This window comes from Psammomys obesus, unplaced genomic scaffold, assembly GCF_907164565.1.
Source record: "Psammomys obesus unplaced genomic scaffold, mPsaObe1.curated_primary_1811, whole genome shotgun sequence".
Classification (NCBI taxonomy): domain Eukaryota; kingdom Metazoa; phylum Chordata; class Mammalia; order Rodentia; family Muridae; genus Psammomys; species Psammomys obesus.
The window spans coordinates 936,443-963,432 of record NW_026596166.1 but is presented as its reverse complement, the minus strand read 5'-3'; the positions used below and the strand labels follow the sequence as shown (position 1 = coordinate 963,432).

The following is a 26,990-nucleotide window of genomic DNA, read 5'->3' as shown; positions in this document are numbered from 1 at the left end:
CATTAATCTCCCCACTTACTGACTGCTGGCTGTGTGCCTGGCACTGGTCTCGCATCCTTTGTGTACTTAGCCTCAATTCTTGAAATCATTGGATGAGATTGGTACTGTGTTCTTTTTTTTTTTTTTTAAGTCGGGAGAAAAACCAAGGCTCAGAGAGGTTAACAACTTGCCTGATGTTAAACAGCTTGCAAGCGGAGGGGACAGAGCTTGTTCGTACCTGTGGGACTTCACAACCCTGAGTCATAATCTACACTTTAGATGGGAGATATTCCCACAAGCAGTCTTTCTCTATGAAACGGTCAGTGGGCACAGGGGTCAGGCCTCCACCTTGAGGCACAGTGCCCCTGGGCACTGAGAGTGCCCAGTGCTGGCAGGACTCTTTCCTTGCTGTGTGTCCCTTTCTCTGTCCCAGGCTCCTGGTCTGCATCACTAGAAGATGAAGGGACTCCTCTGATGCCAGTCATTTGCAGTGTTCTTCGCCCTGGACTGTGCTGGAACAGTTCCACAAGCACGGAGCTGGGTGCTCGGTGAATTCCTTGCCCTTCCTTCCCCCTCACTTCTCAAGTCCCCCTCCTTGTCCCAGCCTCTCATGTACTTCAGGGTGTCTTCCCCTGCTGTCCCTAAGCCAAATTGCCAGCAGGAGGTTCATGGCTGTTAGCTAGAACAGCAGGCTGGCTGCTTGGTTGCTGTGGCAACAGCTGTTGTAAGTCAGTGGTCCTTGTGGCAGAAGACAATTTAATAAACCAAATCCCAGACCCAGCGTGAAGATGCGGGAGAGGCTTTATTGGGGAGGCACTGTAGCAGGTTGGGATGACAACAGAGCCAGAATGTGCGTGGGAGGAAGGTGTCTGTGACACCTGGGGCTGGGACTTTTTGTCCAGCAGTCCCTGTGATGGGAGATCCAGGCCCTAGGTTCTCAAAGAGAGTCTGAGACTCAGAGGGCCATCACTGACGCTTTGCCCTTCTGTTCTTCACCAGGAAGGATTAGTTTCTATCTATGAGAGCAGACCTTCCTGTTGAAAACCAATAGGAAAGCTGGGCAGAGCACAAAAGATGCCAGTGAAATTGAGCTGAGAGTGTAGGACAGCTGTTCTTCTGGGGCCTGAGCACCTGGGGAGCCTCTGGGAGGGAGTTCTGTGCCTGTGAGTTATGGTGGTACACACCAGTCATTCTTCTACAGGGGAGGTAGAGGCGAGACTATCATAAGTTCATTGCCAGCTGGGACTACACAGCAAGATTCTGTTTCAGAAACAAAAACACAGACCAGGCATGGTGGCACACGCCTTTGATCAGAGCCCTTGGGAAGCAGAGGCAGGCAGATCTCTGAATCTGAGTTCGGTCTGGTCTGGTCGTTTACGTAGCAGGTTTGAGGCCAGCCAGGGCTTGAGATCCTTCCTCAAAAGTAAATAAATAGAAAGAAAGAAACAAAGCAGCAAGAACAAAAACAGAGGGAAAAGAGGAGGCGGATAATGAGAAAGGAGAAATGCTACCTAACAGACGGGGGTTACCACACCAGGTTTTTACTGGGCTGGCGATCAAACCTAAGGCTTCGTGCGTGCTAGGCAGGCACTGGGCGGACGGAGCTGTGTCCCTGGACCTCCAATCAGCATTCTGTCTTCACTCTTCCTTCACATGGAACCAGACCTCCCCCCGCACCTCCCGAGTAACTCCCAGTCCTCAGACTCAATTTCTGTGGCCACTTTTGATGCTGCTGGCCCCTCTCTCTTCTATCACTCTTAGCTTCTTGGAGATAACAGTGACCTGGATGGTTTCTTCCCTTCATGACCTCCTTCTCTTGGAAACTCCCCCGGAACTGGGGCTCACTGGTCTTCTCTGTTCTGACTTCATTTTACCTAGGAACCAGCCTGGGAGAGACAACATATTTCCTGGGCAGGGAGTTAGAATGAGTCCCCTGGCAGGAAGAGAGAACCCAACCCAGGCTGAGCAGGGAAAGCAAAGCTCTGAGCAGGCTGCAGGAAAGATTTTAGATGACGTGATGGGGCTGAGTGTGCTTGGTGGCCATTTTGTCATGAAGTCTTCTTGATCCCGCCAATGGAGAGGGCCTGCTTGTCACTGTCTGCATTTTTCAGGCACAGTGGTCAAAGCTGGGTGACATTTTACATCTTCTTGCTGCTTGGGAAGAGCTGAGGCTGGGGCCCACTGTTGCCCTGGCTGGAACCCCAGCCTCACCCCTGCTGCACACAGCCTCCAAAAAGGTTCTGATAGGGCAGTGAGATGGCTCAGTGGATCAAAGGGCTTGCTGCACCAGCTGGAGGACCTCCTTAGATTCCCAGAAGCCATAGTGGAAAGTGAGAACTAACTTCCAAAAGTATTCTGAGAGTTGGGTGTGATGATGCATGCCTGTAGTATTAGCACTAGGGAGGCAAAGGCAGGAGAATCAGAAGTTCACAGCCAAGCTCAGCTGCAGGTGAACTTGACGCTAGTCTGTGCAGAAGCTAGAAAAACACACACACACAGACACACAAAGACAATTACAGAATCTCTGTCTGGACTGTGGCGGTGGCTCTGTGGGTAAGTGTGTTGTGCAAGCATGAGGACCATGTAAGCAGGCACGGCAGTGGCAAGTCTCTGGGAACAGACAGACTAATTCCGGGATAGGGGCAGAGTTTGCTGTCCAGCCAGTCCAGCCTTGGTGGAGACCTCCAGGTTTAGTGAAAAATCCCGTCTCAGAAGAAGAAGGTAGAGAAGCAACTGAGGAAGACATCCTGATGTCCGTGTCTGGCTCCCACAAACGCCCCTGCACCCCCCTTACGAAACCTCGAGAACCCTGTATCTTGAAAGGCCTGCCGAAGAGTCAGACCTACTTCCATTTAATAGAAAAGCAGAGAGCAAACCTTTGGAGAATGGGATGATCCATCATGTGTGTTTACTTGCCTCTGCCTGTTCCTTGATGGATGACCTCCTGTCCTTAAGGCTTTGGGCCTGGATTGATACACACCAAACTCAGATTCTTCACCAAACAAGACACAGAGACAGGAGGAGGCCGGGAAAACTCGCACCTGCTTCCCATCGCATGCCCCTGCCATGGGCGGCTAACCACTCTTTTCTTCTAACTTGTGCCCAGCCCCGCCACTCACCCCCCCCAGCCCCCGAACTGACTGCTAGGCCCCCTTTTGTTGTGGGGCTGTCAGACTCCAGGTAAACTGCAGATAGTGTCTGGGCTTCAGGGACCACAGGCATCCAGGCCTGAGGCGATGCGGTAATTTAAGTGGCCCCAGAAAGACAGATGTCTCTTCTCCAGCCTCCCAGTGTCTGCACTGAGCAATTGTGTAAACCTCAGGGAGTGAGGTTGTCTACACCACTGCCTGCTGCCCCTGCTATAGATCAGACATTTGATGGAAAAGGAAAGCAAGCTGATCTTGGGTTGATGAGATGGTTCAGCAGGTAAAAAATGCTGCCAGGCTTGACCACCTGAGTCAGATCATGGGAATTGAAATGATAGAAGAAGAGAACTGAACTGTCTCTTGACCTATACAGCTGCATCCTAGCATGGGCACTGACCCCTCCCTCCACAATTAAATAAATATAATAAAAAATAAGTAAAAAGGAAATCATTAGCTATTAAGGTGAAGTGCGTGTGTCTTCCCGGACACTGAACCATTTAATGCGTATTAGAATCTTTATCATGTTTGGATTTGAACCCAGGGCCTTGTGCTTGTTAGACAAGTATTCTACCACTGAGCTATATTCTCAGTTTCTTTGCATCATGGGAGGGTCCCATTTCAATTTCCCAGGCGGGCTTTGGATTCACTTTGTAGCTTAGGCAGACATTGAATTTGTGATCCTCCTGCCTAAATCTCCTGAGTAGCTGGGATTACAGGGCCGTACCACCAGGCCCAACGAGAGCTCTTATGTACCACCGGGCCCAACGAGAGCTCTTATAATCTAAAATGTGTGCACGTACGAGTGTACGTGTGTGTGTATCTGGGCTGTATCCACAAGCACACCTGTGCACAGGCATATATGCCCTGATACACCAATAGGCCCATGTCCATACCAGAGCCCATGACCATGTGAATTCTTAAGCACATACGTACTGTGCACTTAGACTGATGCACACGCAAGGTCACACCCGTACTGGCACCTACATGCACACCCAGGAGCAGAACTGCTGACCAGAGCCAGGGTGGGGTGAAGCCGTGGCTGTGGGTGCTACATCCCCCCCACAGAGCCCACGGGACACCCTCACCTTTCGGGAAAGGCACACCTGTATTTGCCTACTCAGGGGCACCTGCGAGAGGGATTCTGCATACTCCCCTGAGGAACACATGCTCCCTTGAGGAACAGACAGTGTTATCTGAGGAATCCGCACAGAGTCAGTTGGGACGCATGTGCTGAACATCTGGCTACTACTACCAAGCTGCACCCTGCCCCTGACGGATCTCCTCCCCAAGTCCCCAAAGTCTCTTTTGGCTTGTTAGTTGGCAAGAGACTCAGGGCTGTTGGCCACCAGCAAGGCTAGTGCCCAGTACAGCTGATTGAGAGATCTTCAAAGCGGGCTGGCAGCCAGCTTGGGATTGAAATAGCATTCCCGTGCCTTCCTCCACTGCCCTCCCTGTCTCTTCAGCCAGACGAAGAATCAGGCCCAGGGGAACAAGATGCAGCAGCTCCTGGGTCCCATGCTGGTTCTGGCCCATATCTGTGGAGCCCACTCAAACAGTTCTGTGGGAGGGCAAGGCGTTGGGCACTGTTCCTCTCTTCCCACCACCTCTCCACATTGCTGTGAGTGCCTGCTGTAAGCCAGGGCCATGGGACTTGACTTAGGTTCTAACTCTGGCTTTGTCCCTTTTCTCAAAGCTCATATTTATCCAATTTGGCCCCAAGGGCATTTTAGTTGGGTCAGGGTTCCAGTGAGGGCCAAAGCCGTGAGACTTCCCCCCAAGAATTCCAAACCTTGTCTCCAGAGAACTCCTTCAGTGATGTGGGAATATATGGTTGCTTTTTTTTCCATTTTCTACTTGTCTTTTTTTAAAATTATTCCTTTTTTAGTTTATAATATAATTACATCATTTCTCCCTTCCCTTTCCTCCCTCCAAATCTTCCCATATACCCCTCCTTGCTCTATTTGAAATTCCTAGCCTTCTTTTTTTATTTCTGGTTGTTGTATGTGCATACACGTATATATATTCATAAATACGTAAGCACAACCTGCTCAGTCTGTGTAACGTTACTGTGTGTATATGTTTTCAGGACTGACTGTCTGCTATTGGATAACTAACTAATTGGCGTATCCTTCCCTGAAGAAGACTACTTCTCCCATTCTCAGCATTCCTTAGCTGCCGGTAGTCCTTTGTCTGGGGTTGAGGAGTCACCGTCTTTCCCCCCATCCACTTTGACACGTCCATTGCTGTCATCCTTGTTCGGCTCATGTCCAGGCAAAGTTGGTGAGACTTTGTGGAAGTAGCTTCTGACATTCCTAGGAGACACAATCTCACAGCCAAATCCCTGATCTTCTGGCTCTTAGTCTTCCCACCACTCTTATTCATAAGGACCCCTGATCCCTAGGTGCGGGAGCTGTATTGTGTCTGTCTGTCGGGGGACTGGGCTCCATAACTCTGCATTTTCTTTGGTTGTGATTTTTCTGTCATGGTCTCTGTCTGTTGCAAAGAAAAGTTTCCTCAATGCAGGATGAGAACTACACTTACTGTGGGTATAAGGACTATGTGGGGTCTTTTTATCCCGAGGGAGAACGTGTCACTTTTAATAGGGCTTGGGGGCCAGTGAAGTGTCTCAGTAGGTAAGGCTCTTGACACCAAGTTGGATGATCTAAGTTCTATCCCTGAGCCCCACATTGTAAAAAGAGAGAAATGACTTTCCGAGTTGTCCTCTGAACTTCCACATGCATCCCTTTCCTCCCCCCACATAAATACGTAAGTGCAAAAAAAAAAAAAAAAAAAAAAGGCTCTCAGAACAGGTATGGGAATCCCTCCCACATCCCTACCCACAAATGGCTAGGGAACAGTCAGAAATAAGGTAAGTAGCCTGAATGATAAAACTAACTAGAGGAAGTGTGTTCTAGAACCCATGCTTTAGTGGAGGCTTCTTAACAAGAAAGGGAAGGCTATATACAAAATTTTATTTGAATACATCTCTGAGTGTAGATGTCATTAGGTCCTCCCCCCACTATGCATAAGTGCCAGATTTAAGAGTTACAGATAGAGATTTGATGATGTTAAAGTATTAATGCCACCTGAGATTGATAGATTTCCAGAATATAGATATGTTAGTTCATCGTGAAACTCTTCCAGAAATATCCCAAACCACTCATAATCCCAATGCTTAAATAATCACTCCTCAACCCCAGTGTTGGGGGTCAAATCCAGGGCCTTATACAACCTCTATCCAGCTCAGTAGCTGATCTTTAAAGTCTTTTGTTCTCTCTCTCCTTCCCTAACTACTCTCAAACACACACCAATGGAGATACATGCCATGGCAAACGTGTGGAGTTCAAAGGACAGCTGTGGAGAGTAGATCCTCTCCTTCCACTGTGTGGGTCTTGGGGATCAAACACAGGTTGTTAAGCTTAGGTGGCAAGTGTCTTTACCCACTAAGCCTTTCCCAAGCTCCACGTACTATTTATTTTTCAAAAATTTTTAAAAAATTGTGTTTTTTTTTGTTTGTTTGGTTTTTTTTGGTGTTTTCATATAGAGTTTATCAGTAGTCCTGGTTTGTCCTGGAACTCACTCTGTAGACCAGGCTGGCCTTGAACTCAAAGATCTACCTTCCGCTGCCTCCCTAGTACTAAAGGCGTACACTACCGCTCGCTGCCCAGCTCATATTTTTTTAATACGACTGTTTTTCATATGTATGTAACATTTTATTCATCAAAATATAAAAAACAACCTTGGCTAAACATGGCAAAATGTTAAGGCTTAACAAAGGAATGATGGCAATTCAATACTTCTTATTCAGTATAATTTTCGGTGTGCTTGAAATATTTCTTGTTTTTGAAAGCGTAAATGTGATGCTGGAGAGACTGCTCAGCAGCTGAGAACACTTGCTGCTCTTCCAGAAGACCCAGATTCAATTCCCAGCACCCACATGGCGCCTTACAGCTGTCTGTAACCCCATTCCCAGGGAGTCAGACACCCTCTCCTGGCCTCTAAGGGCACTAGACTTGCATATGGTGCACAGACGTACTTTAAATAAACAAGCACAATTTTGAAATGTAGATGGCTTATTCCTTGTATCCACATCATAGCCATATCATTTTATAACACCCTAGCATCAAAGTTGCTGGCCTCTGAAAGCCTTTGGATGCCTTTCGAAGCTGGCTTCCACCAAAGAGTGTGCTGGGGTTACTGTTTCCCAGAGCCCGATCCTCGGAGGTGTGTAAACACACAAGGATCCATTACTTGGCAATAGCTTGTTCCAGCGAGGTCCCAAGACATGAAACTTCAAGGCTGAGAAGTTTGATCTACAGGGTCAAAGAAAGCCGAGAGTGGGGCTCGGGTGTCCTGGAGAACCCAAAGGGAGGGGCTGGTCAGCACACAGCATCTGGATGCTTGGGGTCAGGGGTCAGAGGCCAGAAGAGATTCGGCCCAGGACCAGCCACAGCTGAAGAAGCCGTCTCTTCTATGTGTCACTCAGCAAGCAGTGAGCTGGGAGCCGTGCAAGCCTTCTATGCAGTCAGCAGCCTTGACCGTTACAGTCATTCCAAGAATGGCAGAAGCTCTGGGCCAGTGGTTCCCAACCTTCCTAACGCCGCCTGGACCCTTTTATACAGTTCCTCATGGTGACCCCCAACCATAACATTTTTTCATTGCTACTTCATAACTGCAATTTTGCTACTGTAATGAACCATACTGTAAATATCTGACACACAGGATAGCTGATACGTGCCACCTGTGAATCGGCCATTAGATTCCCAAGGGGGTCTCGACCCACAGATTGAGAACCTCCGGGACAGAGGCACAAGTATTATGGGTTGTTTTTTTTTTTTTTCCGCTTGTTTATTTTTAAATAATATATTTAGGTTTTGTGTGTGTGTGTGTGTGTGAGTGTGAATGTTTTGCCTTGTACCATGTGTGTGCCTAGTGCCTTTGAAAGTCCAAAGAGGGTGTTGGATCTCCTGAAACTGCAGTGACGGGTGGTTGAGAGGCTCCCAGGTTGGTACTAGTTGATGCCTGTCCTCTGCGATAGCAGCCAGTGCTTTTCACCCCTGAGCCATCTCTCCAGACCCAAACGACTTTTCTTCCCCCACCTAAAAAAATAAAAATTATACAGATAACATAAAAGGGCATAAAATCACCCGTAATCTTTCCATCCCAACCAGTCACAGGTTTTTATCTTTCGTTAGGCTTCTTTATTGCCAAGGTCCATAATTTTTGCATAACTACAGGCATCGGAGCTCGTGCAGTCTGTGCCCGGCCCTGGCCCCTACTATGCCAGCAGTTTCCTGCGCTGCCATAGACCTTTCAGAGCTGTTAGTGTTCGTAATGTTTTTCCTTGACAGAGGTAATAATTATTCATTAGGACAAATGAGAACATCCAGATAAGCAAACAGAATCGTAGCACACATATTAATTTGCAGCTTGTCTCCTCATGTTCATCGGGAACATCCTGCCATGTTAAAATTTTCATTCCCGAGTTATTTATTGATGGGCTTTACGGTGCTAGGGATTGCACCCAGGGCCTTGAGCGTGCCAAGCACGCGCTCTGCCGCCGAGTGACATCCCCAGTCCTCCACGCTGTGTGTAATAATTGCAGTGCATTCCATTTAAAGGGTGCCCCGTAACTTTTTTCTAGATCCTATGATGATTTGACCTAATAACTGAAGAGACAGGGACCCAGAAAATTGAAGGAACTTCCAGTTCATCACAGGCCAATGAGTAAGAGGATATAAACCTTTTCATTTCAGTTGTCATGTTTTCTGCCTTCGGATTTATTTCCGTGCGTCTGTGTTCGTTTACTTCCCTAATGCTGTGATAAAGAAAGCACCACGACAAAGGCGGCTTATAGAAGGAAGGGTTTATTTGGGCTTTCAGTTGCAGAGAGATAAAATCATGGCAGGGAATGGTGGCAGCAGGGGGCAAGACGGTGAGGCAGGAAAAGCTGAGAGCTTACATCTCAAACCTCAAGCAGGATAGAGAGAACAATGGGAATGGCGTGGAGATTTTGAAACCTCCCCTACGGTAACATTCTTCCTCCTCTGCCTCTCCAAACTCACCACCAACTAGGGACCAAGTATCTAAATGCTTGGGATTATGAGGGCCAACTTATTCAAACCATCACAGCCTGCCAGCCACACACCATTTTGCACTGTGTGTGTGTGTGTGTGTGTGTGTGTGTGTTATAGGCAGGTGTGCACAGCAGGCCTAATGAGGGCGTTAGGCGTCCTGCTCTGTCACTCTAAGCTTATTGCTTTGACACAGGATCTCTTACTGAATCTCGTGACTGGAGCTAATAAGCTCCTGCCCCCTCCCCCTTTGCCCTGGGGTTGCCAACCCCTGCATGGCCACCCCTGGCTGTTTGTTTTCACATGGGTGCTGGGAATTTGAACTCTGGTTTTCATGCTCGAGCCATCTCCCCAGGCCTGTGTTTTCTCCCGGAAGGACTTTTATTGTAGTAAAAGTAGAAAAAAAAAAAGTAAATGTGGGCAGGGCCGAAAGATGGTGCAGAGATTAAGAGTGAGAACTGTTCTTGCAGAGGACCTGGGTTGGACTCCCAGCACCATGTTAAGCAGCTCACAAGAGCCTGCAGCTGCAGCTCCAGGGACATCTACGCTCCGGTGCACACAGATGCGCACACACGTGATTCAAAATAATTTCTTCAGGGTTAATGTGGAATTTACCCTGTAAACAGAATTTGAAGCGCACGGTGCCTCGGTTGTCAGCTGTAGCGTCTGTGTCTGGGAGCGGCTCTCCCTGCTTCTCGGAAGCTTTGTGTCTGTGTGGTAATTCCCCGCTTCTCCCTACTCACCGTCCTGGGGCCGTACCTTGGAAAGTTCAATCTGACGTGGCCTGCGGTGTCTCCTGTAAGTGGAATCGTTCGGTGTTGGTTTGTGTGGCGCATCTGGCTTAATTCACTGTGCTGATGTCCCCCAGGTCCGTCCTGAGTGATGCTCAGCTGTGTGTGTGTTTCCTCTTTTCACCCGTCGGTGGGTGCTCATTTCCACCTCCCGGCTGCTGTGCACCACGCTGTGGTGAACAACGGAGTGCTGCCCTCACTTAAGATCCTGATTCTGGGGCTGGAGAGATGGCTCAGAGGTTAACAGCAATCTCTGTGCTTCCAAAGGCCCTGAGTTCAATTGCCAGCGACCACGTGATGGTTCACAACCATCTATAGTGAGATCCGGTGCTGTCTTCTGGCATGCCGGTGTACATGCAGGCAGAATCCTATATAAATAATAATTAAATAAATAAATCTTTTAAAAAAAAATCCCGAGTCTGGTCTTTTTCCCCTGAGTGCCCTTCTCCACAGCAGATAATGCCATGAGTGGTTGCCAGGTACCCAGTTTAGTTGGCAGAACAAAATTTGCTTTCCCCTGCTGTTGTTATTTAGGTTGTTTTCTATTTCTCATTTCTATAAATAAGACTTTTGCACCTAATTTTCTCAGCGATTGGAATTGTGACTTAAAAAAAAAAAATAGGAACCTCAAACCAGACATAGCTGTTTATTACATCTGTAATGCCAGCACTCACGAGGATCTCAAGTTCGAGGCCAGCTGCCTATAACATAAAACAATATCCTGTTTTGAAACAATTAAATAGAGGAACCTTAGAAGCTGGGAGCCTGCCTCAGTTCTTGCGTCTCTCTGCTCCCTCCTGGGAAACACTAGGCTTGATTTCTGGCACAGAAAACAAAACCAACCAAGAAATCACCCAGCTACAAGGTCGCTTGTAGGTTCAAGTTAAATCTTCCGGGTGTCTGGGGTATGGTCTGGGACACTCTGGCATGATAGGAGAAGACAGTGACAGGATAAAACGGAAAAGGCGCGCACCCAAGGACATAGCACCCGAAACGCACTGCCCCGGAGACTTTTCCCAGGCCGCCGGGGCACACCGCACAGCACCTGTGCGGCATCAGGCACAAAAACAGTAGGTCACATGCAGAGGCCTTCCCCGAAGACCTGGCCCGGCATTCGTTTGCTCCTGATCTGTGACAAATAAGCAGGAAATGATGAGCAGCGGCTCTTGGCTGTTAGAGGATCACTTGATGACCGAGGAGGCCGAGCCTTCCCTAGGTTTGCTCAGTGCCCTTCTGTGGATTCCAGCTGAGACGTCATTGAAGGGCTGCGCACCCCCCTCAGCAGTATCATTATCACCCTCTTCAGCTGTGGAAACTGCTCACCGCCCTGAGGGATGGGCCAGCCCGAGGGCCTTGACTGACAGCTCTTTCAGCTCTCCTTGGCTTGTGTACAACCCTCGGCTGGGTTACTAAGTTAAGTGTCCAACAGCAGAAGTATTAGAAAAAGTGATTTTTTTTTTTCCCTTTTCCCCAAGACAGGGTTTTTCTGTGTAGCCTTGGCTGTCCTGGACTTGCTCTGTAAACCAGGCTGGCCTCAAACACAGAGACCCACCCACCTCTGTCTCCCCGAGTGCTGGGGTTACAGGCACCGTGCCCGGCTTATGGTTTATTTCTTTTAAAGCATTTAATGTGGCCCATTTGTGTAAGTACCAACCTCATCAGGCCTGGCAACCAGGGTCTTCAGTACAGGCAAAGCCCATGGCACTTGCCTGGGATTCCTTCTTGATTCCCCTTACTCTGGTGATGACGATATTGTTAACTACTTCTTAACAGTTTTTAGCTGGACATATTTACTAGTGACAGAATGAAGCTGCCGTTACCAGTGGCGTCTGGGCTGAGTTTCTTGGCCTCTTAGTCAAGGAATTAAAATAAAGTAGCAGGGCTGCTTTAATCAAGCTAAACTATAGTACAGGTCAGAAAATACCCCTTCAGGAGTGCCAGCAGACCGCATGAGAGAAAGTAGTTAAGGATCCATTATTGTTTGGGGCTTCCTTTTATGAGATTTGAGAGGAGGGGGAGAAGTTTGGCTGCTAGGTGGGGCTAGCCTGGGCACCTCTGTTGTGATTAACCGGCTTGGATTACAGAAGCCCTTGCTCACTGTGCATGTCCCTTCCTGTTTTAATAACACACACCCCCAACTATTCATAGCATGAGATGGCAAATAAGGGACTCATTCGGAAGACAGTTTACCTTATTGCACAGAAACCCAAAACCAGACTAGGTAGGCCAGATGGGCCCATTGCTCATAGGTCCCTGGTGTTGTTTCAGTAGACACAGGATGCTATCAAGGGTTTGCTAAGGGGAATAACTTATTTGCATTATTTAAGGTAAATATATGAACAGCCCGGTGCAGGTAGGGATCCTAGGTTGCCAACACACTGCTAGCTTTGCTGTTCATTGTGCATAGTCCAAGCCAAGCAGAGTTCTAGGTGGCTTAACTATTCCCCACACTTGCTTGTCTCCCTATGATTGTTTTTTTAATACAATGACTACATCAAGCTATGAACCCGCCTATCACCCCCAACATTTGACGTGATGGGAATACTGGACGGTCGGCTTCCCGGTGACGCTGAGACACCAAGTACTCAGCCCTTCGCTTTATCTAGACTGTTAGGTATTAGACTGTTCCCTGCTTCTACCCAGGATACTGCAAGTGACCGAAGTTCCTCCCTCACGAAGACCGAATGGTACCCCACTGTGTGCATATGCCACGTTTTCTCTATCCATCTATCCATGGGCGGACACGAGTTGATTCTATAATTCTGCTCGTGTGGAAAGACGGGCCACGGTGAACGTGGCCTGCAGACAGACTTGGGCACCTACCTTCGTCCCATTTTCAGTTAAGCTTCAGAAGTCACTGAGCAGTGAATCCACCTATAACCCCACCTGCTCTGAGGTACTTCTCTTCCCCTCTCCTCCTTCCCCCTCACCTCCTCTGGTCTAGGACATCTGGAGCAGCTGCTCTGAGAATCTCCCTTGTCTATTGGTGTAGCAGCTGAGGAGGCGTGGCTCACATTTCATCAATCCATCCACCCCAAGATTCGCTCCTGTATTAGAGAGATTGCTAGTAATGTTCAGTTCCCTTTCACCTTAGGTAAAAAGAGCTAAGGGTACCTACTGCCTGGCCTGATGAGTTGGATCTCCAGGACCACTGGGGTGAAAGAAGAGATCTAAGAAGACTCCTAATGTTCTGCCCAGTTCACAAACCCCAAAAGACCAGGAATAAACAGACTCCATTGTAAATACATGAGGTTCTTTTTATTGTAAATTACAAGCTGCAGCTTGGGCCTACACAGCCCCACTGCCAAAGCGGTGGGAGCTGAGCGCAGTGCCAGGTTAGTTGGGTGATTTAAAGATTCTGGTCCCTCCCAGCATGCCCAAGGCAGGGGCAATTCCTGCCTGGCAAGCATCTACTGGTCAAGATGCTACATTTTTAATCGATTGGCTATAGGAAGGTTCCCAGACCATTAATGACCAGGTGTCCCTCCCTAGGGGGAGGGTCCAGTTTCCTAGCAACTGTATCTCTAGTGGGTGGGGAAAGAATGCAGTGAGGTGGCTCTTCCCCTCAGGGCATTACTAGACTTCTTTATGGTACCTACTTTAGGTCTTAATAATTGCTGCTAATTTATCTTTTGGTCTCTCACTAAGAAGTTGCCTCTTCCCTTCACCCCTGCATATGTCATGCTTGGGCTCACACCTAGGCAAGCAAATGAGAAAGAGAGGAGCTAGCATTTTGTTTAGAGATAGGCTGTGCAGCCAAGGCTGGGTTTAAATTCTCTAACCTCTTGCCTCTTTAAGTAGTAGGATAACATGACATAGCATGTCGCACTGTGCTCAGCCTAAGAGTCAATTAAAAAAATATATTATTGTAAAAGAAATAAATTAAAAAGATATTCTTTTTAATTTATTATTTTTTAATTTAATATATCAATTAAAAATATATTATTGTAAAAGAATAAATTCGCCAGACATGGTGGTACATGACTTGAATGCCAGCACTCAGGAGGCAGAGGCAGGCAGAACTCTTGAGTTCAAGGCCAGCCTGGTCTCCAGAGCGAGTTCCAAGGACCTGTTTCTATCCTGTTCAGGATTAAAAACTATAGATATCCAGGGAAACACTAACTCAAAAACTAAAAGAAGAGGAGGAGGAGGAGGTAGAGTAGAGGAGGAGAAGGAGGAGGAAGAGGAAGAGGAAGAAGAAGAAGGAGGAGGAAGAGGAGGAGGAGGAGGAGGAGGAGGAGGAGGAGGAGAAGGAGGAGGAGAAGAAGAAGAAGAAGAAGAAGAAGAAGAAGAAGAAGAAGAAGAAGAAGAAGAAGAAGAAGAAGAAGAAGAAGAGCATCCTATAAAGGGACAGGTACAGCTCTTCAATTTTCCACTCAGTCCTGTGCTGTCTTCCAGAGGGCTTGAACACAGTGGTTTGCCTGTGCTTTCCAGGCAAATGTATCTATTTGTCAACCGTTTCTATGAAATGAACCATGCTGTAGACTCCGTCCCCATGCCTCCTGTTGCTCACTTAGCATTCTCAGCATTTTCTGTTACAAACAAGTCTGCAGTTGCTGAACTAGTACATTTCACATACTGGTTAGTTTAATTGCAGGTGGAATGCCTGGAGATGTAAGGTGATCAGATAATTGATCCCCTAAAGCAAAGCAAATGCAAATTTAGTGGGGCTTCTGGGAGCACAGGTGGAACCTGGGAACGCAGGTGTGTTTTTACCTAAAAATGGAATTTCTGTTAAGTCAAAATTTTAAAACGCTAAGGTTGCCAAACAGCCTTTTAATCACAGTCAGACCCATTAATAATCCACCAGTGTAGGAGCGCTCCTGTTTCTGCAGGCTGTCAGAATCCTGAGTGCTGATAATTATCCTTGAACTTTGTCAGACGAATTAGCAAGAAATTACATCTGCTTTCATGCTGCTCTTCTTTAATAATCAATGAGCTCGAACAGTTTTCATTTCTTATTAGCAATTTAAATTCATTTTTTTCTAACTCCTTCACATCTCTTATGCCTGTTTCTTTTGAATTACGTGTTTTGTTTTGCTTTTGAGACAGGGTCTCGTGTAGTCCAGGCTGGCCTCAAACTTGCTAAGTAGCTGAGAATGATCTTGAACTCTGATTCTCCTGCCTCCACCTCCCATCTTTTGGATTTTTTTGGTTCTTTCAAATTGATTTATTGGGAGGCTGAAGAGATGGCTCAGAGGTTAAGAACACTGGCTGTTCTTCCAAAGGTGCTGAGTTCAATTCCCAGCAACCATGCGGTGGCTCACAACCATCTATACTGAAATCTGGTACCTTCTGGTGCACAGGCACACATGGAGGCAGAATGCTGTATAAATAATAAATAAATAAAAATCTAAAAAAAAATGATCTATTGGAGCTCTTTATATATTAAATAAATCAGTCCTGGACTAGAGAGATGGCTCAGAGGCTAAGAGCAGGAACTGCTCTTGCAAGGTCCTCAGTTGTGTCCCCATCACCTGGGTCCAGCAGCTTTCAGCTCTAACTGCAGCTCTAGGTTGGCCTCCTTCCCATACTCCCTCTCACCCACCCCCACGTAATTAAAAATAAATCTTTAGAAAAGGAACTTAGTTCTGTTTCTTTTGGTCGTTTGGCTAATATTTTTTTTTCACAGTGTTCTTTGTATTTGACTTTGAGACATTTTTTTTTGTTTTATTAAAGCCCTAAGTCTTTTATGTAGTATCATCTTTTACAGCATTTGTTTTTTTTTTTTTTTTTTATGGCCAAGATTGGAGAGGAAGAAAAAAAACTTCTTTATATTTTGTATTTCTTTCTCAAATTAAATTTGTGAGCCTCCTGGCAGTATTTTAAGAAGTGAGGTCAGCTTTATGGGTTTCTGCACTGTCTAGTCAGTTTGTCAACACTGACAACTGATTAGCCATGGCTCAAGTAGGGGTGAAGGCACTGCTCTAGTTACCACCAACCCTCCGAGTCTTTTCTTTCTTCCTTGTGTGTGTGTGTTTAGGGGGTTAAGAGAATAAAAACTTAATTTTTTTATTTTTAAATATATTTTTAATTTACCCTTTGAAAATGTCATACCTGGATACAATGTGTCTTAATAACGCCCCCACCCCAGGTCTCCCCTTCAACTTTTGCTAAGCCCCTCCTCCCAGCACAGTTTTGGAGTCTGTGTCTGACCCACCTGTGCCTTCAGTCAGTCTGCTTGGTTCATATCAGGAAATCCTGCTGCGTGAATCCTATACTCTCGTAACGTGTTTGACATTTGACAGGTTTATTTGCCCGTCTTAATTTTTTTTTTTTTTCCCAAATTTTCTGAAACTCTCCCTCTCAACACAGCTGCCACTTGCCCAGGATTGCATTGGGTTTTTATAGTATGCGGGGGGGGGGGGGGGGGGTAATATCTTTGCATCCCTGAGTCTTCCAAGAGCAATCTGCGTCTGCCCCTTTGAGTCAGTGTAAACACAGGGTAGGTGTCCAGAGAGGACACCACAGAGAAAACACACGAGTGTGGCCCACACAGCTGCCGTGAACACTGAGCCTTCCGCACCTCGTGTGTGCATCTGTGACACCCTGTGACCAGAGCACTTGTGATTTTTATTGGGGACACTGTGGCATGTCCCAAGAGAAATAAAAAGGTTCTTCTGCCTGTAAAGAACGAATACTCATTTCCTCCCTGCTTCCAGATTCTGCTTTCTCATCTGTTCGTAGATAAAAAAACACGCTGGGCTGCAGGCTGGGCGGGTGTTTGTGGTACGGCAGCCGATGGCCCTTTCACGGGGTCAAGTCCAGCAGCGGGCCCGGCTTAGTCCGCCCGTGCCACCGTAAAGGCACATCACAGGCCGGTAGAAACAACAGACATGGACTTCTCAGTGTCCCGAAGGAGCAAGGTTCAGTGTCTCCTCACGGCGGCCCTCCCGTGCTCTCAAGATGGCGCGTTGTCCCCACGTGCTTCCTGTGAATGAAGCTCTGGCCTCACGGGGTGCGCTGTGGAAGGGCAGAAAGGGGTGAGTTCTCTCTGAAGTCTCTGTTGCTGGGATCTTAGTCCGTTCACGAGCGCTTAGTCTGTTCCTCACAGGCTGCACGCTTAATACCAGCACAGTGGAGATGTAAGTCCAACATTCAGGTCCTGGCAGGCCTGCCAGGGGCGAGCAACACCCCACGTCCATCCCTTCTCCTTTTCTTAATGCTACACCTGATCCAAAAAGTCTGTCTTTATGTTCCATCTTATTCGTGGACAATTTTGCCAGGAAAAAAAATTATATACATATAATATATATATATATGAATACAATAGCTCAATCATTAGTCGTGGACCACAGATGTTTGCTTCTTGCTTGACCCCACAGTGCCAGTAAGGAACCAATCAGCCACCTGTCTGATGTGTCTCTCTCTGTTTTATCTTCACTCTTTGTCTTTGCGTGCGTTTGTGTGTGTATGTGTTCTCCTGTGTGTGCGCACACGCTTGTACATGTAGAGACTTGAACTTGATGCTAGAAGTCTGCCTCAATCCCTCTTCATTTTACTTATTGAGGCGAGGCCTCTTGCTGAACTTGAGCGTATGGATTCTGACTAGTCTAACTAACTAATCAGCCCACCCTGGGGTCCCCTGTCTCAGACTCCCAGGCGCTTGGATTACCAGTATCGCTGGTTCTGTGCATCTAAGCTTGGGTCTCCATGCTTGCATGGCATTAGCCACTAAGCCACCTCTCCAGCCCTGAGTTGTCTTTGCTGAGACAATCAGGTCTGTTGCTGAGTCCTACTTGGCTGAATTTGATCCCGTCTCAGCTGGCTCGGACCTCAGTCTGTGGGGCGGGAGATTGTCATTACCTTGCAAGGCTCACGCTGTATGTGTTCCTTGGCCCGTTATTGCTTCTCTCTTTTTAGTTAATTTCTGATAGGCCCAAGTTCAATGGCTTCAGACTACCAAGCACCTGGAGGGAAAGGACACTGTGTTGACCTTGACACTTTGCTCTTGGGGCTGAAACTGAAGACAGGCTGGTCTTCAGCATGTGCTGATAGAGAGGTTATTTGCATGGGAAGCCTCCAGGTTGGTTTATCTCAGCAGCTCTCCCTGGCACCTCCCTCTGCTTCCAGCAGAGCAGGGACAGCTTCTTTGGGAGGAGGGATGACATGACAGGACAGGCAAGACCCCAAGTAGGAATTGGCTTTGTCACTTCCTAAATTAGTCTGCAGCTGGGGGTTATCAGAACTCTGAGGGTGTCCCTGGCTGGAAAGAGTCAAAAGGGCCCAGAATGGTTCAGAAAAGTCTGGCTCTGTGCTAGTTTGGTCTAAATAACACAAACTCTTGCATTTTTTCCTCTTTCTTTCTCTCTCTCTCTCTCTCTCTCTTTTTGAGTCATAAGCAAAGAAATGCTTCCAAGCCCATATGCAGGCCAAGAATGACGGCACTGGGCATGTCCCTGTGTGAGCCGTGGTCTGATTCCCTGATCATAAGCCAAGGAGAAAAACAGCCAAGGGCCTGCCTTAGAACTAACAGCCTCAACACTGGAAGGAGGTTCCCAGGCTCTTCTAAGTCAAGGAATGATCCAAAGGCACAAAGAGACTTTATTCCAGGTTCTGTGGACAAATGTTCATAACTCTGGTCCCATTCCTGTCATTGAGTTGGTGTGTGACCTGGCCATGCTGCCTTCTGTACCTCTCTGGGTCTTATTTTCCTCCTCTGTAAAGTATGGATGAGAAGAGAGTGTATTTTACAGGAGCATTTAGAGATAGAAATAAGCACCTAACAGAGATTTAGGTGCACAGTAAGTCTCCAGTGTGTATCCTTTACTGCGGCAGAGGTCCTGTGGCTAATCCCAGGGGCTACAGCAGCTGTGGATGGAAGGAGAAGGCAAGGTCTGGGTGCCCTTTTCACATGCAGGAATGATTTAGTGAAGCTGGACAAAACGATCGGCAGATGACACAGCAAATCTCTGCAGAGACCACCCTCAGGATCTCTCTATTCCCAGACGATCTCAGGGCTTGCGGCAGGGTAGAACACGGAGAGTTGGGAAGCCTGTCGGATCTGAAGGGGGCCTGTCTAATCAGGAACTGTCTAGTGTCACGGCCTGACTCCATGGTCCAGCCTTTCTGGAATCTATTTGGCTCAGGTTCCTGAACGCATGCACAGTGGGCCTTCTTCGGTTCTCTTAGTGAGACAGCTAGAACCACTTGAATACACTGGAACACTTAAACCAAGAACACAAATCTCATAAAGCTACACAGCCAGTAGTGCCCAGAAGAGTGATAGGAGGTGTGGCCTGAGAAATGTGGGCGGGGCCCTGGGTAGGTGTCCCTACCAGAGAGATGGTAAGTGATCTTGAATTTCCTCTCAAGGGAGGTGCGGGTGTTGTAAAGCAGCTCAAGCTTAGTTGCTGCCGGCTCTGCAGGTGGTGAAGTTCTAGGTCAATAGGTCAATAAAAACAGGAGCCAAGGACTAGAGACTCAGAGTGAGGCTTACGGGAGGGCAGCCATAAGGAGATAAGCCATAAGTCCTCCGCAATGATGAGGTCCTGGGATTCTGCCAGCCGATGGCAGACCCTCATGGTTAGCTGTCCATGGAGAGCCACAGCGGTGGGTCCCTGGGGCACACTAGAACCCTGTGGATGGCTTCAGTGTCCTGAGGTTTGTGTCCCAGCCCAAAGACTGACTTAAAGTGGCTTTCAGTACAGCCTGGGCATCGGGCTTTGTAAATCTTCCTGGGGCTTCTGTGGTGACGTTGAGGTTCAGAACCACTGGTAAAAGATGGCAGGCGAGGTAATTAATAACAACAGTGATTATTACTACAACGTACATGCCAGGCCCTGCGCCAAATGCACTATATATTCATTTCCTTTAATACCCAGAATTCCCATTTTCCAGATGAAGAAGAACCCTTGGGTAAGGTAAGTTATCTCCAAGGTCAGAGAGCAGCAGGAGCTGGCATGCCATGCCAGAGCCATCAGATTCTAGAGAGCAGATTGGCCGCCACCGTAGTTATAGCTTCCAAGGCAATGCAGAGAAGATGGGATCACATCTGGGCCAGGTCAGCCTGAGACTTCTGGTCCTGTGCCAACAAGGCATCTTATCTGGTTGGATGAAAGTAGTGGCAGATGTCCGAGAAGCCCTGGGGGACCTTGTCCCAAGCCTTGAGCAAAAGACATGTTGAATGATGGAATTGCTCAGCAGTTCTGGTAATGAATGGCAGTCTTTCTTCTTGGGTTAGAGCATCAGATGGGATTTTCCTCTCGGGGTCATGGAAGAGAGTGGGAATCACACTTTGTTCACCAGGTGTTTTTGGTTTAAAGCAGACTCAGGAGGGGAGAAAAAAAGAAAAAAAAAAAACAGAAACAAAACAGGAGTCATCCATAAAATAGGGCCACAACCTTTTAATATGTAGTTTCATTGAAATTTAGTGAAAGGAAGACCCAGCGGGTAGCTGTTTTACTGGTAGTAAAAGCAAATCGGGCAGCAATTGTTTAAAAGGGGCTGGAGTTGTTTACATTTAAAATGTGGAGGTCTGTGTATGTCTGAAGGGAAAGATTACCAGGCTTACGGGGGTGCGGCTGAACTGTTTTTGATGAAAATGACATGGAAAATATTTCCTTCTTATTTTAAACCTCCCCTTTGCTCTTTGTTTCCTAATTTTAGCAGCAGGGAGCAATAAGGAAATCTTGATGGGAAAAGACCGAGGCAAGTGAGGCGAGTCTCAAAGTTTAATCAAAGTAAGGGACGGAGCGAAAGCTCTCCAAGAAGAGGGATTCTTCTCACTCGCTTCGCTTCGGCGAAGCTACTCTTTCAACTCAAGCGCTTTCATGTGATTGACCTGATTGAGCGAGGAAGTGCCGGGCTTGGCATCCCATAAAAGGACAAATACCGAAGAAAGGGGTGGTTGCTTACACTTCTGCCTGGGGCTGGGGAGGGGGGCAAGGAGAAGCTCATGAGGCCATCCCTCTGCAGGCCCCAGCCTTCGTTCCTCACCATGGCAACACAGAGGAGCTTCTAGTGTGGTCCACATGGAAGCTCCATCTTGAAAGCTAGACACTACCCTAACTGCTAGGGGATGCTGGGAATACCTCGCCTAGACCTGGACTCCAGCCACTGGCCTAAAGGACCAGAGACCAGCCTGATAGCTCAGGATGGACAGCTGTCTTCCTGAGTCTCATTTTCATTTGCTGGGTTTTGGGTTTTACCGTTTTTGTTGTTGTTTTGTTTTGTTTGAGATTGTTTTTCTGTTCATTGAAAGGACTGAAGGATTGAAGGGCTGATATCCATGAACTTTCGGTAACTAGAACAGGACAACCAACTCAAACTAGCTAGAGGGGGGGGATGGAAAACGAATGAATGTGCTAAAGAGCTCATCATATAGAAAGTCTCAAGGAAGATTCTGATTGGTCTAGATTGAATCAAATGGCCATTCTTGAACCAATTACTGTGCTAATTTATGTACAGAGGAGTGAAATAACAAGATTGGCCTAATCCAAACTCATGTGCTTGTTCTTGGGGTATTGGGACAGGAAAATGGGGACGAAAACCCAAAGGCAGTCATAGCTACCCTGGATTTCAAGTGTTGTGTTTCTCCAAATGGTGAGATGCTAGAAAGATGAGATAATTATCATTCCTCACTCGTTTAAAAAAGATTTTATTGTTTTACATGTATGGATGTTTTGCCTGTGTGTTGGTGCCCACAGAGGCCAGAAGAGAGCATTAGATCCTTTAATTGGGGTAACAGACAGTTAGTTATGAGTGGCCATGTGGGTGCTAGGAATTGAACTCAGATCCTCTGGAAAAGCAGCCAGTGCTATTAACCACTGAGCCACCTCTCCAGCCCACTCATTTGTTCTTTAGCCATTGTTTTTAAAGAGCCCATAGCACCCAGGCACCACTGTGGACTTTAGGTCCCAGCATTAAACAAAACAGTCAGTCAATCCCTGCCTGGACGAAACTTGTACCCTCGTAGCAGAAAGTGGCCGAGAAGATTAAGATATAAAACACATACTGACTTCCAGGTGGCAGTGAGTGACGTAGGAAAAGGAAGGTAGGTTTGGGGGTGGCCTCATAGTTTTACACAGAATGGATGGAGGCTTAGGGAGGATGGGACAGTCCTGCAAGAGGTCAAGGAGCAAGGCTCGCAGACTGGGAGAAAAGCTACCTGAAAGAGCAGGCAGGAGCCTGTGCTGCTGAAGTGGAAGCAACAGGAAAGGCTGAGTCCAGTGAGGAACAGGACATCCGCTTCCCCGTGCTCTGTGGTGTGGAAGAATCACACTTGTTTGCTACTGTTTCTTCCCTGGTTGGTTATACCAGCTTCAAAGAAATTTTTATCTTATATGTATGAGTGTTTTGACTGCATATATACCTTGGCGCCACATAGGTGCCTGGTGCCTGTGGAGGCTGGAAGAGGCCGTTTGCATCCCCTGGAAGTGGAGTTACAGGGGGCTATAAGTTGTCACATGGGGGCTGGGAAGGTTCTACTAATTTGGGGGGGGCAATATTTAGATATTTATTTGGTCACTCAGTTACTCATTCATTCCTTTATTCGGCGAACACCTGCTGAGGACGTACTGTGTGTCAGATGCAAGAACTCACAGAGGAGCAGCACTTTTTTTTTTTTTTTTTAAATAGGGTTTCTCTGTGTAGCCCTGGCTGTCCTGAAACTCACCCTGTAGACCAGGCTGGCCTTGAACTCAGTGATCCTCCTGCCTCTGCCTCCGAGTGCTGGGATCACCAGTGCTGCGACCACCACTTGGCAATGAGCAGAATTAAAAAAAAAATAATAAGTATTTTTTAATTAATGTTTTGAGAATTTCATACATGTATTCAATGTGTTTTGGTCTTATTCCCCCTTTTCACCTCCCCCTGGCTCTCCACCATATCCCCTCCCAACTTTACGTCCTCTTAAACAAAAACAATTCATTGAGTCCAGTCAGTGCTGCCGTACTCCCGGTGTGTGGAGCTGTCCAATGCAACACGGGTACCCTGTGGCCACACCCTCGAAGAAGAACGGCCCTCCCTCCCTCAGTACTTGCCACCTGTCCATAGCCCTTCAGCTATGGGTGGGGCCTCACGAGCCCCTCCCCATCCATGAACCACCTCGCTTTAGTAGAAGATCGCAAATGTCAGTGTCGCGTGACAGGTGCCTAGCCTGACCTAAGGATTCCACACACAGCGCAGCAGTAGCCTCACCAGCTCTGGGAAAAGCCCCATGCCCGGGATCTGCACGTCCCATGAGAGGATAGCTCCTGATGGCCTTGTAACCAAGGACCAGATGACACATTTCCCCCTCACCCCTGCCGTGCTGAAGAAGCCAGGTGGGTGGAGATAGGCTCGTCACTGCGTCCCCTGTATGAGGGAGGAGGGAAACTGCGGCATCTGTGGTCACTGCCCAGCTGGCTTGGGTTGGGGTGAGGTTCTGTGGCCGTGTCCCCAGCTGCTCTGCTATAAATCCTCGCCTTTCAGTGGGAGTTTCTTCTTCATGACCCTTCTTAGCCACGCCTGTCACGAGCTGAGCAAGAAAAGAACCAGATGCCTATGAGGTCCCTCTTCTGGGGCTGCCTTGCTGTGTGTCTCTTTGCTTTTGTTATTTTCTTTAACTAATAAGTTGTAATTATAGGTGTGTTTGTTCTCCTTCCACTTTCACCTGTTCCAGGGGTCAAACTTAGATTGTCAGGCTTGGTGACAAATGCCTTTAAGCATCTGAGCCATCCTGCTGGCTGAAAGCTTTCTAAGATTATTATCATTATTTGTATATGTTTGGGCAAACTGCATGTGCAAATATGTGTGTGTGTGTGTGTGTGTGTGTGTGTGTGTGTGTGCATGCTGGAGGACAACTTTTGAGACAGGGTCTCTCATTGGTCTGAAGCTCTTCAGTTAGGTTAGACTGTTCAGTGAGCCCTACGGATTCTGCTGTCTGCTTCCCTAGCAGTAGAACTACAAGGATGCACAGCCACACCCAGCTCTTTACAGAGGTGCTGTGGACTGGACTCAGGTCCTTGGTGTTTGCAGAGCAAGCACATTACCAAGTGGGCTATCTCCCCCACCCCACCCCCCGGCTCTTTCTATTTCTATATTCCCAGACTCCCACAGTACTTGCTGTGCTGGTGATACGACGGTAGCACAGCAGTTGGGAAGTCCAAGGCAGAGGTCTAAATTAAACTACAGAGCATGGGAGTGGCTCCAAGATGACCCTGAACTTGTAGCTTGCCAGACAAAGATGGAAGTGCCTGTCTGGGCTACAGGGAGCACAGAGAAGGGTGTGGAGTGTGAAGAGAGCAGAGACATATTGAGATACAATTTTAGAAGGACAGAACATTGAAAAGGCTCGAAGGCCTCAAGATCAAAGCTAAAAGTAGGAGAGCTACAAGGAAATGAGTTATGGTCTGGGCTGATAAACTAGAGTTACATGGGTGGTATCTAGATGCCAGCCAGGGAGGGTCTGAGGAAAAGGAAATGAGGCCCTGCAGGGATCATGTCATTACCACAAGGCACATCCTACCTCCCTCAGTCTCCCCTTGGTTGGTTCAGGGACAATTTGATGTTTCAGCTACGTCCCGAGGGACCGCCGGACCCATGTGAAAAGAGAGCAGAGACGGCTGAGAGGGAGTGGGCCTGTGTGCCTAGGCCTCCTTCTTGGCAAACTGTCTCTCAGGAGGAGGGTCTCATCTCAGACTCTGACCCGTATGGAGTTGGACTGGGTTGCACAGGCGTTCTGGGTCATGTAAGGAAACTTCAGACTTCTCTCAAGATCGCATTGAGACTAACTTGGATCTGAGGGCTTTAGCCTAATGGGATATTCTTCCAGAGCACCCTCTGAGGTCTGCAGGAGGCTTTGGGTCAGATAAGGGAAGGCAGCTGTCAAGGAGCCATTTCAGAAGTCTCTTTCACACTTCTGGGTATGTGGCAGGTGCTGGGGGAATGAGGGTGTGGATGAGTGGGTTCACACATTCATAAACGTAAGCCCAGGTGATCTTTAGGCCTCGAACCCTTGGGAGGGGTGCCGGGCAGGTGCATGGCTCTCGGTCAGTGTTGAATGAGCAGAGGATGAGCACGGGGTCAGAGGTTTCCTAAAGCCACAGAGCAGCCAAAAGTCCTGAATAAATAAGCATGGTTGTTTCCCCCAGTCAACTTTCAGGATAATGAGGTGATATACACTCCCTATGGGAGTTTGAAAAACTCTTCCCGCTGTGGTTTTTCTTTAATTTTAGCTCCTCAGCCATGAGCTAGCGGCTTCTTTCCGTTGTCCTGACACAGAGCTGGGGGAAGGGAGGAGCCAGCATTAGTACCGCCATTGTCCTAGGTGGGAAGGACATAGCGTCACAGCTTTTCACTTTTATCCTCAGAGCTGGTGGGAGGAGGGAACCGTCTGGATTTTTCTAGCAACTCAGGGCTCAGCTGGATCATCCTCTTTCCCTCTCTCCCTCCTCCCCCCCTCCTCTCTTGGCTGAAGTGGATTTTGAGCCCACAGGGGCCGCTGCCACTTGTGTTCATTTCCTGGCATGGCGCTGACTCAGAATATTAGACTGTCGTGGCCACAGCTGTGTCACCTCTGAGCATACACCCTAAGAAGCTTCTTACCCTGGCAAACATACATTTCCCGGAGAAAACAAGATTTCCCACTGCGGATCTGCCCTTGGACCCCAAGGCTCTCGGCAGGCCCACAGGACAACAGGCCCCTGGAGGAGGTGGCAGTAGTTAGGAGCCTCCAGACCCTTTAGCAGTCCTTCAAGGGAGGTTGGGATCAAGCTCTCCAGGGAGCATGGATACCCCAGGGTCAGTCCCCGGAGCGGTCTCCCTTTCCACAGGTCCCATTGCTATGCCAGGACCATGCTTTTAGAACGAGGCATGTGATAGAGTCCTCATTCTTGGGATCTGTGAGTGGACGGTTCTTGCTGTCTTTATTGTTCCCTCCCCTCAGCTCAGGGCTGTTGGTTGGTCTGAAGAATTGGAGTCGGGATTCAGGCACGGTTGACAGTATGTCATAGCCTTCATGGCCCACAGTTTGGTTCAAATAATGAGATGTCAGAATGCATGTGTCCATCCACTCGTCTCTGATGTGTCTCCCCTGTATCTCTCCAGGGACTCTGGTTGCACAGTGTAGGGTGTGGCTGAGGAGTGTGGGGCTGGTGAACCGGTTATCCCTCTCTCCCCAGCACTTAGCTCCGGTGGGCCGAGTGCTTCAGACATGGGGCCACTGAAGCAGAAAGCAGACGGAAGTCCCAGAGAAGCTCCTGCACAGTAGTAATACATTTGGTCCTGTGCTTTAACCTGTGAGAGTTGGTTTGTCCTCAGTGTAAACTCTCTGCAGCATCTTGTCCAAGCCCAGGCTCTTATCCACAGGCAGCCTGCGTGTGACTCACCCAAAGCCAGGATCAAGAGCACTCTTAGTAGACTACCCATCTGCAGAATGCCTCCTCTAGCTCCTAGTCTCTTTGAGACGCCTCATCCCAGGTGACTGATTTTCTCCAGGAAACACCCTCTCTATCCCCAGTAGAGAGCATTAGCTTTAGCGTTTGTTATGGCCGGCTTTGGTGCTAGGGAGACAGTTCAGCCAATAATGTGCCTGCCTCCCAAAGTCTGAGGACCTTAGATCAGATCCCCAGAACCTATGTAATCCCAGCGCTCAGGGAGGCAGGGGAAGGCAGATCTCTTCCCCTGTTCGAGGCCAGCCTGGTCTACAGAGTGAGTCCAGGACAGCCAAGGCTACACAGAGAAACCCTGTCTCAAAGATAAATAAATAAATAAATAAATAAATAAATAAATAAATAAATAGCAAAAATTAAGAACCAAACAACCAAAAACAGAAGCTGGGTGTAGTGATACGTGCCTGTACCCCCAGCACAGGGGAAGCTGGAACTCATTGGCCAACCAGTATAGCCAAATCAGTGACCGTCAGATCCGGTGTCTCAAAAAATCCCCAGCATTGACTTCTGGACTCTACACCCGTGTTCACTTGTATCCAGGTACCTCCACACACCTGTGCACACATGCGCAGATGGCTAGTTTGAATCCAGTTCTCTCAGGGGAGGGGTGTGGATGAGGGGACCCGG

The 26,990-nt window shown here is 48.0% G+C and overlaps 1 protein-coding gene across 2 annotated transcripts in view; it reads left to right on the top strand.

The window, feature by feature from the left end:
- The window catches only part of Galnt16 (polypeptide N-acetylgalactosaminyltransferase 16), an 80,840-nt gene that overhangs the window by 22,531 nt on the left and 31,319 nt on the right, over positions 1-26,990 (top strand). The window lies entirely within an intron of this gene.